General features: G+C 39.1%; 1 long non-coding RNA gene across 1 annotated transcript; it reads left to right on the top strand.

The window, feature by feature from the left end:
- Positions 1-877: 877 nt before the first annotated feature.
- On the top strand, positions 878-13,606 carry LOC148048058 (uncharacterized). The gene is made up of 4 exons (XR_015695783.1): positions 878-974; positions 4,914-5,007; positions 6,660-6,769; positions 13,377-13,606. It is a non-coding gene; the product is annotated as an uncharacterized LOC148048058 (long non-coding RNA).
- Positions 13,607-15,176: the final 1,570 nt, after the last annotated feature.

Here is a 15,176-nt window from a genome sequence, read left to right as displayed (position 1 = left end):
CATGAAAGAAAGGATCCCAATACCCTGATACAGCTGCAAATAATCAAAATGGCTCAGATAAATCATGGCGGCATTTTGAATTGTATTCTGAAGAGTTGGAGGATGACACTGGAAAAGTCCTCCTTTATTCATGAGATATAAATTATACCTTATCCTATTCTAATTGAGCATAATGCTTTATAAAAGTCTGTGCTGAATAATAGAATTTCCTAGTGGCTTCATTGATTTAAAGAGTACTTTTCAACAGGACTTGTCACCTTTTAAAAGAGGCAAGTGAGTCAGAAAATAGAGACCATAACACCTATAGGAACTCTTTTGCTGTATGGTGTAATAACATATTTGAGGCCTGAAAGAGTTTCCTTCTGCCCCATCTTATACCAAACAGAATCAAAGCTGAGTTATCTGGAGTTTCTTTCATACCTCCTCTTCTTGCCAGGGCTATATAGATGTTTACCTAATTATTCTTGCATTTCTTCTTCAAATCTATTACCATAGTCCTCTTCAGGAGCATAAATAGGTGCGTGGTAGATCTGATTTGTCTAGTCCTATCCAATTGCTCCATAGTTGAGGTGAACAAGTGGCAATGCTTTTGTTATAGGTAATGACAGATCCTATGGTGTCATACTTTAATGCAGCAATTAGTTTTGATCTCTCTGTTTAACTGACTCATGAAAATTTGGCAGTAAGGAAAGAATCAGGGAAATGGTATGGACTTAACCATCCCCACTGTGAATAAAGGAGTGATTACATTCTAGAATAAGCTTGACCCTTAGGTGAAGTAATGCTACAGTGCCAGACAAAGGTTGCCTAGGAATGGGTTTAGCAGCAGCAACATCACACAGAAGTTGGTCAGACCTATGTTGTCTCTGAATGGTATCTGATTACAACATGGATTTTAATGTATAATATAAGGCAAAACAGAGGAATGACAAAGGAAGTATAAATCTGCAAAATCCTCCAGCCCATTTGCTCAGGTTGGTAAAAAACTGAATGGGGATTTATCTTAATAATCAGCATTCTTAAGATGACTCAATATATTTAGCTACAGAAGACAAAGGACTAGTTGTTATTCTCCAGAAGCCAATTGAATTGTAAATGAAATATCATTTCAGCAGTAGAAATATGATAAGGTTTCCATGACTCCTGAGAAAAGGAAGCTAGTTTAAGAAATGTTCACCCCGAAAAAGGAAATTGAGACTTAAAATAAATGAGAAGGGAACTGTCACCTAGAGTTCTCCACCCATTCCAACCACTGCAACCTGAGGCAATTTCACTCTTTCAAAAAATAAAATAATACTGGATATTCTCTGAAACTGAAAAACTGCTATAACTTCCTTTACTTGGGAATAGTATATTCGATTTCTGAAAATGGTTTGACCCCTCCCACCTTTGCGATGGTTGCTCCTGATGTCCCAGTAGATTTTATTACTCAGGACAGCCAGGATCCAGATAATGGAAGGTTTGCTTCAAACTCTTCAGCTCATGCACCCTTTTTGTGTCCGTGACCCAATAAATGCGCGAACGTCAAAAGCGCGCCGATAAAACCGCAGTGCTAAAACCACAATGTCAAAAGCATGCCGACAACAGCACGCCGACAAAAGCGTGCCGACAGAAGCGCGATTTAAGTTAAGGTAAGATTTAGGGTTAAGTTTGGGGTTAGGGTTAGGGTTAGGGTTAGGGTTAGGGTTAGGTTTAGGGTTTGGTTTAGGGTTAGGGTTACAGCGCGCTTCTGTCGGCGCGCTGTTGTCGGCGCACTTCAGCGCTCATTCATCGGCGCGGTTTTGTCGGCGCGGTTTTGTCACCGCGGTTTAGTCAGGCGCGCTTTTGTTGTTCGCGCATTTGTGGTGGAACCTTTTGTGTCAATCCCCCAATATTATATGAAAACAATGTAATTAATGCTCCTTTAATAGCATCATGAATAATATTAATCATCATCATCATCATCATCATCATCATCATCATCATCATAAGTCAATTTCAAAAGAGTTTTACTTGGAACAGCTTACATCCTGCAACAATACATTTAACATCATCAAACAACAACATCTGCATATCCCAGGTCCTTGGGAAAGACTCAATAGGTGGATGCCAGATCCAGTCTAAACATCTGGCTGACTGTACAACCAGCCATAACAATGGCAGCTGACCATCCCAACTTTGGGTAACACTCTCTTGCCATGAGCCACCTCACCTGCAGAACTAGGAACTGACATAGAACTTAACCTCAACTGACCTTCCATCATTTATCCATCATTTATTCCAGTAATTGAGGGGCTGCCACAAAGAGGAGGGGGTCAGTTTATTTTCCAAAACACCAGAGGTCAGGACAAGAAACAATGGCTTGAAACTAATCAAGGACAGAAGCAATCTGGAATTAAGGAGAAACTTCCTAACAGTGAGAACAATTAATCAATGGAACAACTTGCCTTCAGAAGTTGTGGGTGCTTCATCACTGGAGGTTTTTAAGAAGAGACTGGGCAGTCACTTGTCTGCAATTATGTAGGGTCTCCTGCTTGAGCAAGGGTTGGACTAGAAGACCTCCAAGTCCCTTCCAGCTCTATGATTGATTGATTGAATGAATGAATCAACCACCTATTGATTCTCAAATAGTTACTGATTATCTGTTGACCTCCAACCATTTATTGCCCCCTTGTATAGACACACTGGCCTTTGGGAAGTCAACCTTAATCACTTTGGGGAACCCTACAATTTTACAGCTGACCAAGATTTCATAGCCAGTATTTCCTTCCAGGCTAGCTAACACTAGCACTTACACTTATATACCGCTTCACAGTGCTTTACAGCCCTCTCTAAGTGGTTTGCAGAGTCAGCATATTGCGCCAACAATCTGGGTCCTCATTTTACCCACCTCAGAAGGCTGGAAAGCTGAGTCAACCTTGAGCCTGTGAGATTGGATCTGCAAAACTACTGGCAGCTGGTGATTTGCAGAAGTAGCCTGCATTACTGCACTTTAACCACTGCGCCACCATGGCTCTAGGTTGTCAGAAGTCAAATGACTAAATTCAGAAATGATTCTTTTAATTAAAACCAGCTGGATCTCTAGTTTCTCATTTCCACATACAGTTCTAAAAAAAATGTTCTCTCTACTATTGTATCCTTATATGTACAATTTTTTCATAATGAATCATTTTATTTTTTAAGAAACTGTTTCTTAAATTCATGCTATCTGGTTCTCTACTCTTCTCATATGTTCTGAACTTTTCTGTTTTTTTTATATCCAAGTTGGTTCTCTTAAATTAAAATTACAGTATTATTCCTATTATCATTTAACCTTTTTAAAATCTATTATTCAAAAGTTCTGAAAGACTTTATTGACACAATTATTTTTCTGAGCTAAGAATTCTTTTTAAAGAATGTATGCCTTGAGGATGCCTTTAGATACATTCTTAGGCATCTAAAGCAGAGAAATGTAAAAATAATATTTTATTTTAATTTAAAATAAATTAATATTTTCATAAAATATTAAAAGCAATCTGGATTATATTTGTATCTTTAGTCATTTTTGCATGGGATCCTGTGTGAGTTTGTCTGTGTTTGTGTTTTATTCTGAATTTGTTGCAGCATTCTATGAATATGTTTTTCAGAAATAACACATTACTATTTATTACATTACTGTGGCAGGAATATTTCACACCTATCATTTTGCATTGGCCATTTCATTACATTACCTAGCCATTCTTGAAGTGATATAAATCTTGATCTCGTTAGTTATTTTGATATAGCAATGGTTGGATAACTAGAATACTCAAAACAACAATAGATCACTAGTAAGAAAATTACCATAAGCAATATAAATAGATCTCTGTTCCCAAAAGATCTGAATGTAAAATAGATAGTGGCAAAACAGAGGAGAAGAAAAAACAACAGTGGGAAGAAATGGAACAATGTGGGTAAAAACATTAGACATATACTATAAAAACCTTGGGAAAGTGTTAAGTTAATGCAAAAGAACTTCTGTTCTTTTTCATCTTTTCAGTCTTTTGTTGTTGTGGTGGTGGTGGTGGTGGTGGTTGTTGTTGTTGTTGGATATATATTAGCCTCAAACCTATTTTTTAAAACCAAATCTAGCTTTTTCAGGTAAATTCAAAGTGCTAGCTTACATACTACTTCTATCAGCCTGGCTACTACATGGGTTATTATTTTACAATGCTTTGTGTTGCTGGAAAATTCATTATGTAGCAGCGTAATAGAATAACAGAGTTTGAGGGTACCTTGGAATTCTTCTGTTCCAGCCCCCTGTTCAAACAGGAGACCTCCTACCAGGGCTGTTAAACTCACAGCCCGTGGGCTGGATGCGTCATGTGCTGGCCATGCCCATGCCCGGTTTAGCGTAGGGGAGAAAAAGTCTTGATAGTCACGTGACAACAGCGTGATGCTGTGAGTTGACACCCCTGCTCTACATCATTTCAGACAAATGGTTGTCTAATCTCTTCTTAAAAACCTCCCGTGTTGGAGCACCCACAACTTCTGGAGGCAAGATGTCCCACTGATTAATAGTTCTAACTGCCAGGAAACTTCTCTTTGGTTCTCTGCTTGATTAGTTTCCATCTATTGCTCCTTGCCTTGCCTTCAGGTGCTTTGGAAAATAGGTTGACCCCCTCTTTTTTGTGGCAAACCCTTAAAACCCCTTTATGTCTTTATGAAGACGCCTTCCAGTGCTCCATTTATCTTTACTGCTACTATCACTCAATCTACTCCACTACTGCTCTGCCTTTATACAGTATTGCAATGGTAGCCACTTCTCTTGCTTGTTGGGCAGCTTTAAAATGCTGCTGTCATGTCACCTCTAGTCCTTCTTTTCATTAAATTAAACATACCCAGTTCCTGCAACCATTCTTCATATGTTTTAGACTTCAGTCCCCTAATCATCTTCGTTGCTTTTCTCTTTTTAGAGTTTCAACATCATTTTTTATATCGTGGTGACCAGAACTGGATACAGGTCTCTACAGTATTCCAAGTGTGGTCTTATCAAGGCAATATAAAATGGTATCAACACTTCATGTTATCTTGATTGTATCCCTCTCTTAATGAAGCAGCTTTCTTCATAGGAAATGTGAGGTGAAGATAGCTAAATAAATGTGAAGTCCCAAATGTTGCTCTTAGCTTGTGGTAAAGAGTGAGGGAGTTGTGTTCTTGAATGGAAGTAGGTAGCTAGTGTGGAAAGTTATCACCCAGCCCTCTCGTTTCCCAGAGAAATGAAATATCCTAGGAAATGTTGAAAAGGCAGAATATATTTCCATGGATGTGAAAGGGACTAAGGTTTTAAAGAGAAACTTCCTGGAGCTTCCTGCGTCACCCCACTTTTTGACAATGGGCCATTAAGAAGGCCAAGCTAGTCGCTTTACATAATAAAGAGTTCTCCACTTCAGCTCCAGGGGAATGGGATTAAGGCATGATAATATTGGCACTTTACCCAACTCGCCACATGGCATCTGAGAGCTCAACCAAACCTGGATTCAAAACACAGCCTAGAGAGTTGCCCCTGCATGGCCCCATGGGAGTCTGACAACCAATCAGAATACAAGATCAAGATCAAAGGCCAGAGAGGGCATAAAACCAGGGACTTGGCATCTCAGTCCCTCCTTCTCTTTTTTCCACCAACATTGAAGCATGTGATCACCTTTTCTGTTCAGGACTCAAGCCATGTGGTCCTGTCCACCATTAAACCATCTTTCCAAGCACCCTCCATGTCTCCAGTGTCTTTTCCCCCCACTTGTAGCCAAACCCAGAAGGACATTTCTTTCAACACTAGCAACCAGAGCTTCCTTCCAATTTAACACTTGTCCATCCTCCCAGCCTGCCTACAGTTTCCTGTATTTGCAGTCCAATTTGAAACAGGAAATTCCCAAGCATAAAATGTATACCTTGTACAAAAGTGTTGGAGAGGTGTGGGTTGGTATGTTAGCAGGGTTCCTTTTCATGCATAAACCTTGCCACCCACATACCAGTTATGATTGTTCTTTGTAGGGACATTATTCCAAGCTGCAGATTGAGTGCCATTTATTTGCAGAATTGAGTAACTAAGATCCATATGAATCTTCATGGAGGCATAGGTTCAATCTAGCCTCCTGAAGGAGCTTCCAGTTCTGACTCCAAATCTATTCTACATCTAAACGGCAAGTATATTTTCTTTGAAGAGATGTCAACCTGGAGAGGGGCCTATGGTTTGGCTGACCTTGTTTCTTTGCTCATTGGATGCTTTCCTCGTGGCTTAAATAAAGTGATCCAATCTTGTTTGAATTTCTGCCCCTGTTTCTAGAACTGAAGCAGGAGAGCAGCAATTTCATGAGAATTCTGAGAATCCCAAGAAAAGTCTTCCTAAGATCTTTAGTCAGCTTCCCAGCAGATCCTTAAGGAAGAACTAAAGACTAAGGAAATAATTGAATCCTGCTGATATGCCATTTCACCAATGTCTCATCCTCTAAAACACAGATTTTTTTAAAAAAATGTTATTGAATGAATTTACACTTTACCCATTAATAAATGTTTCTTATAAGTGCTGTTTGACCTGAATATTCAAAAATGGATTTGGGGCCACTTGAAATAATATTTCAGGGCAAAAAGCATCACTGTGGAGTTTAAATGTATTATCATTTTCAAAATATATCATTTGTTATATTTTCTGTCTGCGCAAGCAGCTTCTTTTCACACCTGTAGCGGTTAAAAAGTGCTGATGCAAACAATATGACTTTGCTTGGAGGATCCTGCTGGCTATTGAGATTGAAATAAGATAGAAGAAGAGAAGAATGTAAATCTTTATAGCATATATGAATCTTAGGATCAGAGGTGGTATTCAGCCAGTCCTGACAGGTACTGGAGCACTAATAGTGGAAATTTTGAGTAGTTCAGAGAACCTGCAAATAGGCTGTCCCTGCCCCCGCTGCCTCCCAGCATCCAAGCTGATCTTCTTTTGTTGCCCTGAATGGGAGAATGGAGCTGGAAAGCAAGTTAGTGGGGGGGGGGGGGTTGGGGATTTTGCAGTATCCTTCCCCTGTCATGCCCACCGAGCCACACCCAGAGAACTGGTAGTAAAAAAATTTGAATCCCACCACTGCTTAGGATACATTGATTTGGGACTTCTCTAGTTGGAAGCTTGCATGGTCTCATTCTGGATCACCAAAATAGAAGGAAATGACATAATCTTTTTCCAAGCAGGACCTGGGAACATCTAGAAACTTTCTGCTTTTGGCTGCAACATAACAATTTTTTTTACAGCTAATATTATTTTTCAGATGGCTCTTCTATTCTCCCATGTTGGAAAGTTCTCCATTCAACACAAGCCAAGCTTAATGTTCCTCATTGGTACCAGATTTTTTGTTGCTTAGCTGGCCTAATTTTTCTTCAAAAGAAATGTGATGCTCAATAGTTTCCATTTACTGTGTGTTACTATTGCCAGCAGGAATTGTTCTTATCTCTTACACATTAAACTGCATGTCCAGATTCTAAATTTAAGAAGTGCACTAAAAAAAAAGATCTAAAAATGTTAAAAGCCTAAGTTAAAAAAAAAATCTCTTTTCTAAAAAAAAATTCTGAGAGAAATACACACACTTGCATCCTCTTTAAAATGAGATGTAAGTTTCATTTATTTTCAGATTCAGGTTATTTGATTCTCATAGCATTTCCACTCTTCCGTCCTTCAGAAAGCAGTGATCATTTTCGTTTCTGAAACTCTGACAATTAGTACTTCTAGTTGCCCCCCCAAAAAAAGGATGTTCATTCAATGCATACCTACAGAGTCACCAGACTTCATGGAAATCAGTAGAGTCTGAAAGAAGAATGAAAGGAATGGCTGGAACTCCTTCTCATTCATATTTCTAGATTGGGAAGCTTATTTGAAAGAAGAGAAGAGAAGAGACATCCAAATATGTTGTGAATACTTTTCTGTTGTGTCGCACTTAAAGGCCTCTAAACCTGAAATGAGTTTTGCAACCAGAAAAGGGGTAAGCAGCAGATAACAATGCAGAGAAACTACAAAATATGACATTGATTCCATATGTCAGAGAAGAGAGAATTCTTATCCAGGGAGGGTCTTAAAAAATTCCCAGCCATGGGAACAACCCACAAACTCCACAGAGTCACAGCATTACAACATGAGCAGTGTTGGCTTCAGTTTCCCATTAAATGAAACAAAGTAGAAAACAATCAACTCCTCTGTCAAAACCAGCCAACGCTGTGTGATCGGACAGCTCCAGAACTTGTTCCAAACTGGCACAAAGCCCTGGAGTGGAGATGTCCTTCATTCAAAACTGCTTCTCAATGTATTTGCAGTGCTTTCAGGCTTTGAAAGAACCTAGGGAAGCACCCACTCCTCACTCCCACCTCTCTTAGCCATTGTGAGCAGGAAGATGGAACGTTGCTGTCTTAGGAATCAGAGCAAGGTGTCTTATAATTCTGTGAAGAATTAATGTCTAGATATGATGCCATTGGAACAACTTTGTGCTCTGAATGCATACCAGTAAGTTGCAAGTTAAGCATGTGCATGCATTTTTGAACCTCCAGGATTATTTTTGCATTGGATGTTACTGCCTGCACATTTGCACCTGAGGATCAAATTATTATTTTTTTTGCATTACAGGATGGATGGATGGATGGATGGATGGATGGATGGATGGATGGATGGATGGATGGAGTGATAGAGTGATAGATAGATGATAGACAGGCAGACAGAAACACATACACACACACACCTCTTTTATGCACCCCTCATTTTTATTTTGTGAAAGCTTCCCTTTGGGTAACAGTAAATGCTCAAAATCCAATATAAAAAACATCTGTCTGCTTCAGCTATTTTTAACTATCTAAACTTATCTACTCTAAGACTAAAATAGCTGCAGAACCAGGAAAGAAAAACTAAGACCAGGAAATCCATCTTGAGTTAAAATAGATGGACGTTGAACATGCAAAAAAAAAAAAAAAGACAACTAGAGCCCATCATAGAATGATCACTTCTGCCTGTAATAATTTATGATGATCTTCATAAGTATTTTCTGAAACTCAAATGTTTCATTAAAAACTTGCAAATTACAACAGGGTATTTGATATTTATGCTTATCACTGAATTTACTCTCAGTCAGTATTAATACCCACTGGTGTAAGCCTATTGGTATAATAGGCTTACACTAATACCCTTATGTTATATGAGGGTTTTTTTTTTCCATTCACGGTAAACTGCCTCTGTAAAATAGATTTATTTTGCTCTTTGAGGAAAAGGATCCTTACTATTAATCTACTTACATTACTAACTTTCAAGATTCCCCAAGATTATGGTACTCCTTTCCCAATTGCTTTCTTCTGTTTAGCAATGAAACCACTACAAAGGCCAGGAGATGTGTCTTTTTCTTGGCTAGAAGCTTTTTTAAAAAATAAAAACAAAAAGAATCTTCAACACACAGAATACTTTAGTAAGTGTTTCCCACTCTGCCTGAGGTCTGTTGTTCCCAATAAATGCAGCCAAGCACATTTTTTAAAAAAGAAGCTTTTTTCCCTTGGTTTATGCCTGTGCCTCAAACAAGGAGGTCTTTCTCACTTGAAAACTTTCTGTAAATGTCCAGTAAAAGCAACACGATCACCTGGTCCTTCTGTTTATTTGGAAGCCAATCCCATTTCACAGAAAGAAAAACACACCTGTCTACATCAAACCGATGCATAAGCATGAATCCTGTTAACAGGAAGACGACTGTCTGCTTATATGAAGCATGTTCTCCTGCGTGCCCCAGAAATTTTTGCTGAGACGGTCAGTTTCTAAAGTGAGAGTCGATGTTGTTTTTCCTTTGATGGGGTAGGATGCAGGCTTTATCTCAGGAAGTTTAAATAGATTGATGCAAGATAACACTCTGTCCAGGAAGAATGCCTGGAAAGCATTTGGCTTCATGAAAACAGCAATCACATTTGTGAAATGCTTTATATTCGATTACATAGAAATTCAGAGAAAGTGCAACTTTTTGAGTTTCACAACCTCCCTTCATAAGGAAAATAACACAAATATTCGGATAAGGAAAAGAAATAGAACAAGCTATTAATATCCGTGTTACTTTTCAATCCAAGTTACTTCTGCAGACAAATGACATGGTTGGTTGCTAATTAGATTTCCCCCTGGGCACAAGATACTTGTTCTTGCTCCTTGCAAGATTACAAAATATGCATATGTCATTCAACTAAAAATGAAATCTGCATGATTCATAAATTCACCCGGTTGATAACTAACTGTACTGGGATTTTTTTTAAAAATGTGGGCACATAAGTGACACCGGAGGAAGGCAAGTACAGAAGTGTTTCTGCCTCAGCCTATTGCTGAACTCCTTATTTATCCAAGGAAAGGGGGTTTTTTTTGAGACTCAGTCATAACCTTGAAATCAAGAAAAGTCTGAATTCATAAGAATGTTCACTTCAAAGCTAACGCCCTCAAGATCAACAGGAGTTACTTTAGAACCACTATGTTTTCTTTATGACAGTTTCAGGATGAGAATATTATAGGCTAATGAACCACTTCTTTTCAGAAATCTAACATGCACAATAAAGCTTCCCCACATTCCAAGTCACTAGGACTTTTCCTGTGCCCCCCCACTCTCTGCAAACATGAACTTTCAGTTGGGTTTCTTTGATTAGACACACCAAGTGGGGTAATATTTCAATATTTCATGAAAGCCCTTCCATGTGCATTGCCTTTTTTCAACCAGCACTTTCCTATATATAAAAAAGTAAACTTTTGCCTTCAAAAAATAATTTAGGCCATTAGCAGGGTGATCCCTATTATTCCAAATAGTTCTATTGTTCAAAGACACAAAAGCCAAAAGGAAAAGGAAATATTGAGTGGGCAGTCTTAAGCAGGATTATAATAAATAGTTCTTTGTATCTTAACAAAATCAGTACCCATAATTGAATGGAAAGTCTTGGTATTATGGCTCATTAAAGAAGACCTGGGGGGAGTGGAGGGGAGAGCCAAATGACAAACCTGTGGTAATTTCGGGCCTGGGAAACTTCATTTATACTAGCAAGAGTGAATGTAGAATAAGAAGATCAAAGGTGTTCCAGTCTTTCTCAACCTTGGCAACTTTAGGAGTTCAACTTTCAGAATTTCCCAGTCAGAATTCTGGGAATTGAAGTTCATGCTTCCTAAGGTTGCCAAGGTTGAGAAACACTGCTCTAGTCCAACATATTCTTTCTCACACTCAGTCAGATGTCTCTAACATCAATCACATCAGAGGTGGTATGCAGCAGGTTCTGACCAGTTCTGGTGAACCGGTAGCAGACATTTTGAGTAGTTCGGAGAACTGGTAAATACCACCTCTGACTGGCCCCACCCCCATCTATTCTCTGCCTCCCAAGTCCCAGCTGATCGGGAAGGAATGGGGATTTTGCAGTAACCTTCCCCTGGAGTGGGGAGGGAATGGAGATTTTACAGTATCCTTCCCCAGCCACACCCACCAAGCCATGCCCACTAAGCCATGCCACGCCCACCATATTATGCCCACAGAATCGATAGTAAAAAAAAATTGAATCCCACCACTGAGTCAGATGTTTTTGGGATGCCTGTAAGAAAGACATGTAAACAAGCATTCTGCTGACTGCATCCCAGCCACTTGTATTAGGAAGCAATTTGTTTCCACAACTGGAAGAAACATCTATCTACCATTCATAGATTAACCATATACAGAGTCCACAATTACTTCCTTTGGCCTTTTCTGCCCACCATACAGTTTTATAGGATGATAACAGTTTTTGGGATAGTGGGGGGCAGTTATATGTATCCATCTTTTTCCAGGAAACACTTAACAGTTTGATCAAATCGCTCAGTTCCCTTCATTTCTAGCTTTCAAGTATTCATTATTTTCAATCATTTGGGTTGCTTTTTTCAGCACGGTTTCCAGTTCCGCAATATCACTAGCCAATTATATTGTTGAACAATGTTCAAAGCACAATCATATCACAGACTTATATGAAAGTTCAGCAGTATTGACATTTATTCGTTTATTATTTGTTTGTTTGTTTGTTTATTTTCAAGCCCCAGTGTGAAATTGGTCTTTTTTTTTAATAGCAAACACACATTAGGCTATTCCATTGAGCTTCCTAGTCTAAACCCAAGAATCTTTCCCTGAGGGTGACTTCCAGCTCAGATTCTACATACATTTGACTTTTATGACAATGTGTTTTCCTTTACATTTGGTGAAACTGAATTGTATCTGCCATTTTAATGCACCTCACTGTCGAGGTTCCAAGTAACAATCCCCAACGAAAGACGACTCCGAGGCTTGAGATTCCTCAAAGTTCAATTTTATTAGAGATGTCATATTGGCACATCTGGGAAAACCCGAAGCTGAAAATTTCTAGGTTTTTCCAGAGGTGGGTTCCTACCAGTTCGCACCTATTCGGTAGAACCGGTTCGTCAAATATACCGAACCGGTTAGAAGAGGTTCCACCAGTCGACCCGGAAAGCAGGCCACACCTACAGAAGAGGTTCCAAAAAATTTTGAAACCTACCACTGGCAAGGATCTTGTAACTTGACAGCTTTAAGACTTGCATGCTTCAATGCCAGAGTTTCTGAATAGCAATAGCAATAGCATTTAGACTTATATACTGCTTCATAGGGCTTTCAGCCCTCTCTAAGCGGTTTACAAAGTCAGCATATTGCCCCCAACAACAATCTGGGTCCTCATTTTACCCACCTCGGAAGGATGGAAGGCTGAGTCAACCCCTGAGCCAGTGAGATTTGAACAGCTGAACTGCAGAACTGCAGTCAGCTGAAGTAGCCTGCAGTGCTGCATTTAACCACTGCACCACCTCGGCACATAATAGCTACTTGGACCGACCTATATATCTCCCATACTCCATATAATCCCCCCTCCCATGTCCCACAGCATTTAATGCAGCAGGCCAGAAGGCCCAATGCAAAAGATGGCTTCCAGGACTGACACTCACACCACTACCACCTCTGCCTTTCGGAAGTTATTTTACATCCTTTGGTGATTTATCACCCTGGGTAATTAGTGCATCGATAACCTGTCCACATTCTCTCAGACTCTAAGCTATTAGTATTCAGGCTGAAAAACAAAAATCCCAGGAAAACCATGAATAAATCCACATTTTTATGCCTTTATTGTACAAACTGTTCCCATTTTTTAATTAGCTACAGTTTGCTGTAGTTAGAAAGCCTTTCTTCCTATTTCATGACAAGGGTCATTATTTAAAAAAAAACCTTCTGGATACTCAAACAAACAATTATTGCTATTAATTTGGTTTATATGCCAACTTTCTCTTCAAAATAATTGGGCACGGGAGTTTTTCTAAAGTATAGAGGAGTGCATTTCATGGTCTGAAAGCAACTCAGAAGAAAGTTCTCTCTCCTGTGTCCCATTAGGACTCTGAAAGTCAACAAGATTCTTCATAGAGATGGCTCCTTAGAAAGTCACGTAAAGGTTAAGATCTTCACTTCTACTTGAAAAGTATTTGGAAACCAGTGCAGAATATTTCAGCAATCTGGCATCTTGACCAGTTAGCAATTTCTGGACATTTCTGGTCATCTGACAGTGAATGCAGTGCAGTAATCAAGACAGGATGTGATCAGGCCTTGGATACCTTCTTCCAAAGCCAAACCAACGAGGGAATAACTGCAACTGGTACATTAACCCTAGCTACAGCACAAATGTTTTTCTTGCCATAACAACTCTATCAGAATAAACAATTCCAAGTCACAAGTCTGTTTTTCCTTTAATAATAACAACAGACAGGCAGTGGCCTTTCCCATATGCCTGTAGACATTTTCAGAGAAGTACTCCACATATGTACGTGCATAAAGACACATATAAAGAACTGAGCATCTTTGAGAATGAGATTTTTATTTCTGGATAAATGGACAGAGCAGGAGTATGAAACAGCTTGTTGAGAAAATTGGTGTGGCTTTTTGCTCATATGTTTCATGGGTAACAACTGCTTCCATTCCTTCTTAAGTAAGGAAGCATATATTGTGAAGTTCTCCATTACACACTTGTATCTTTCCCAACAAGCAATCTAGGGAGACCATCTCAAATTCATTTCCAACTCGGGGTCAGATGGTAAGGACCTTGAGAATAACAATCCAATCACAAAACAGTAAAACATTTTTCATATTTACAGTAACATAATCAAAACACACTTTAAAATATTATTTATTTATCCATGATAAATTTCAGTATAGTTTTCTCAGCATGTCCCCACACAATCCAGCTCCAGAAACAGAATTTCATACTAAAGCAGGATATCACACAGGGCCCCACTGCTGAAATGAAGTACTACATGCTTCTCTTTGAGTCTGCATGAAACTATTCCGCTCCTGCTGCATCTCTTTTGTCTATTCTGAATCATTGCTGGGTCATACTGACTTACCATTATATGTGTGCAGGATAGAATAAGCAAACTAATTTGTTTATTCCTCTGGCTGTTTTGCCCTCTCTCTTCCCCAGCTGGGGGAGAAACATCTGCCAGTCATAGAACTGCTGAGGATTTGGGGGAGGAGGCACTCTGAATGCAAGAGAATGTCTGTCAACTGTAGACTCCCTCTGAACTTCTCTTTCTACTTCTCACTCTGTTGCACTCAGGGTTAAATAAGAATTAAGGGTGGGGGGAGTTTTGAATCACAAGCAACATTTTGCTAGGAGAATCTCTCCTCTCCTTTTCTTTCTTTATATACGCAACAAATGCTGAGTTCCAGATGTGTCTATGTAATGCTTGGGAAGCAATGAGAGATGGTGGTCCTATCATATGTGATACTATTTCAGCCCTGAGCTTTGCTGATAAGGGGGTCTAAAATTAAATTACTTATCATGCTGCCAGCTGGATAACCTATTGCTATTTCACAATTCTGACTCAAGTCCAGGGCATTGGATGACTTCTTCCAGAGTTTTTATATTAAAGAGCAAGAGCTTAAAGAGCTTCTTCCAGAGTTTTTATATTAAAGAGCAAGAAAAATGATCAACCCTTCAGATACCATTGAGCTGACTTCTTGATCCCCAACATATATTGAGGAAGGAACAGAAACACTATAAAACAGTGCCTCCGATTCTCATAGACCAGCCTTTCATAACCTCATTATCCTTTGACATAATTTTCAGGTTTCGGGGAATCCTGCATGAGAATTATACAACAAAAAAATCAAAATGTCACTTACATTTTTCTTCTAACC

The sequence above is a fragment of the Thamnophis sirtalis genome, unplaced genomic scaffold, assembly GCF_051295495.1.
Source record: "Thamnophis sirtalis isolate CommonGarterSnake01/CBP01778 unplaced genomic scaffold, rThaSir2_p1.2 scaffold_3, whole genome shotgun sequence".
Lineage (NCBI taxonomy): Eukaryota > Metazoa > Chordata > Lepidosauria > Squamata > Natricidae > Thamnophis > Thamnophis sirtalis.
The sequence above is the reverse complement of the archived record's forward strand: the minus strand, read 5'-3'. Positions and strand labels throughout refer to the sequence as shown.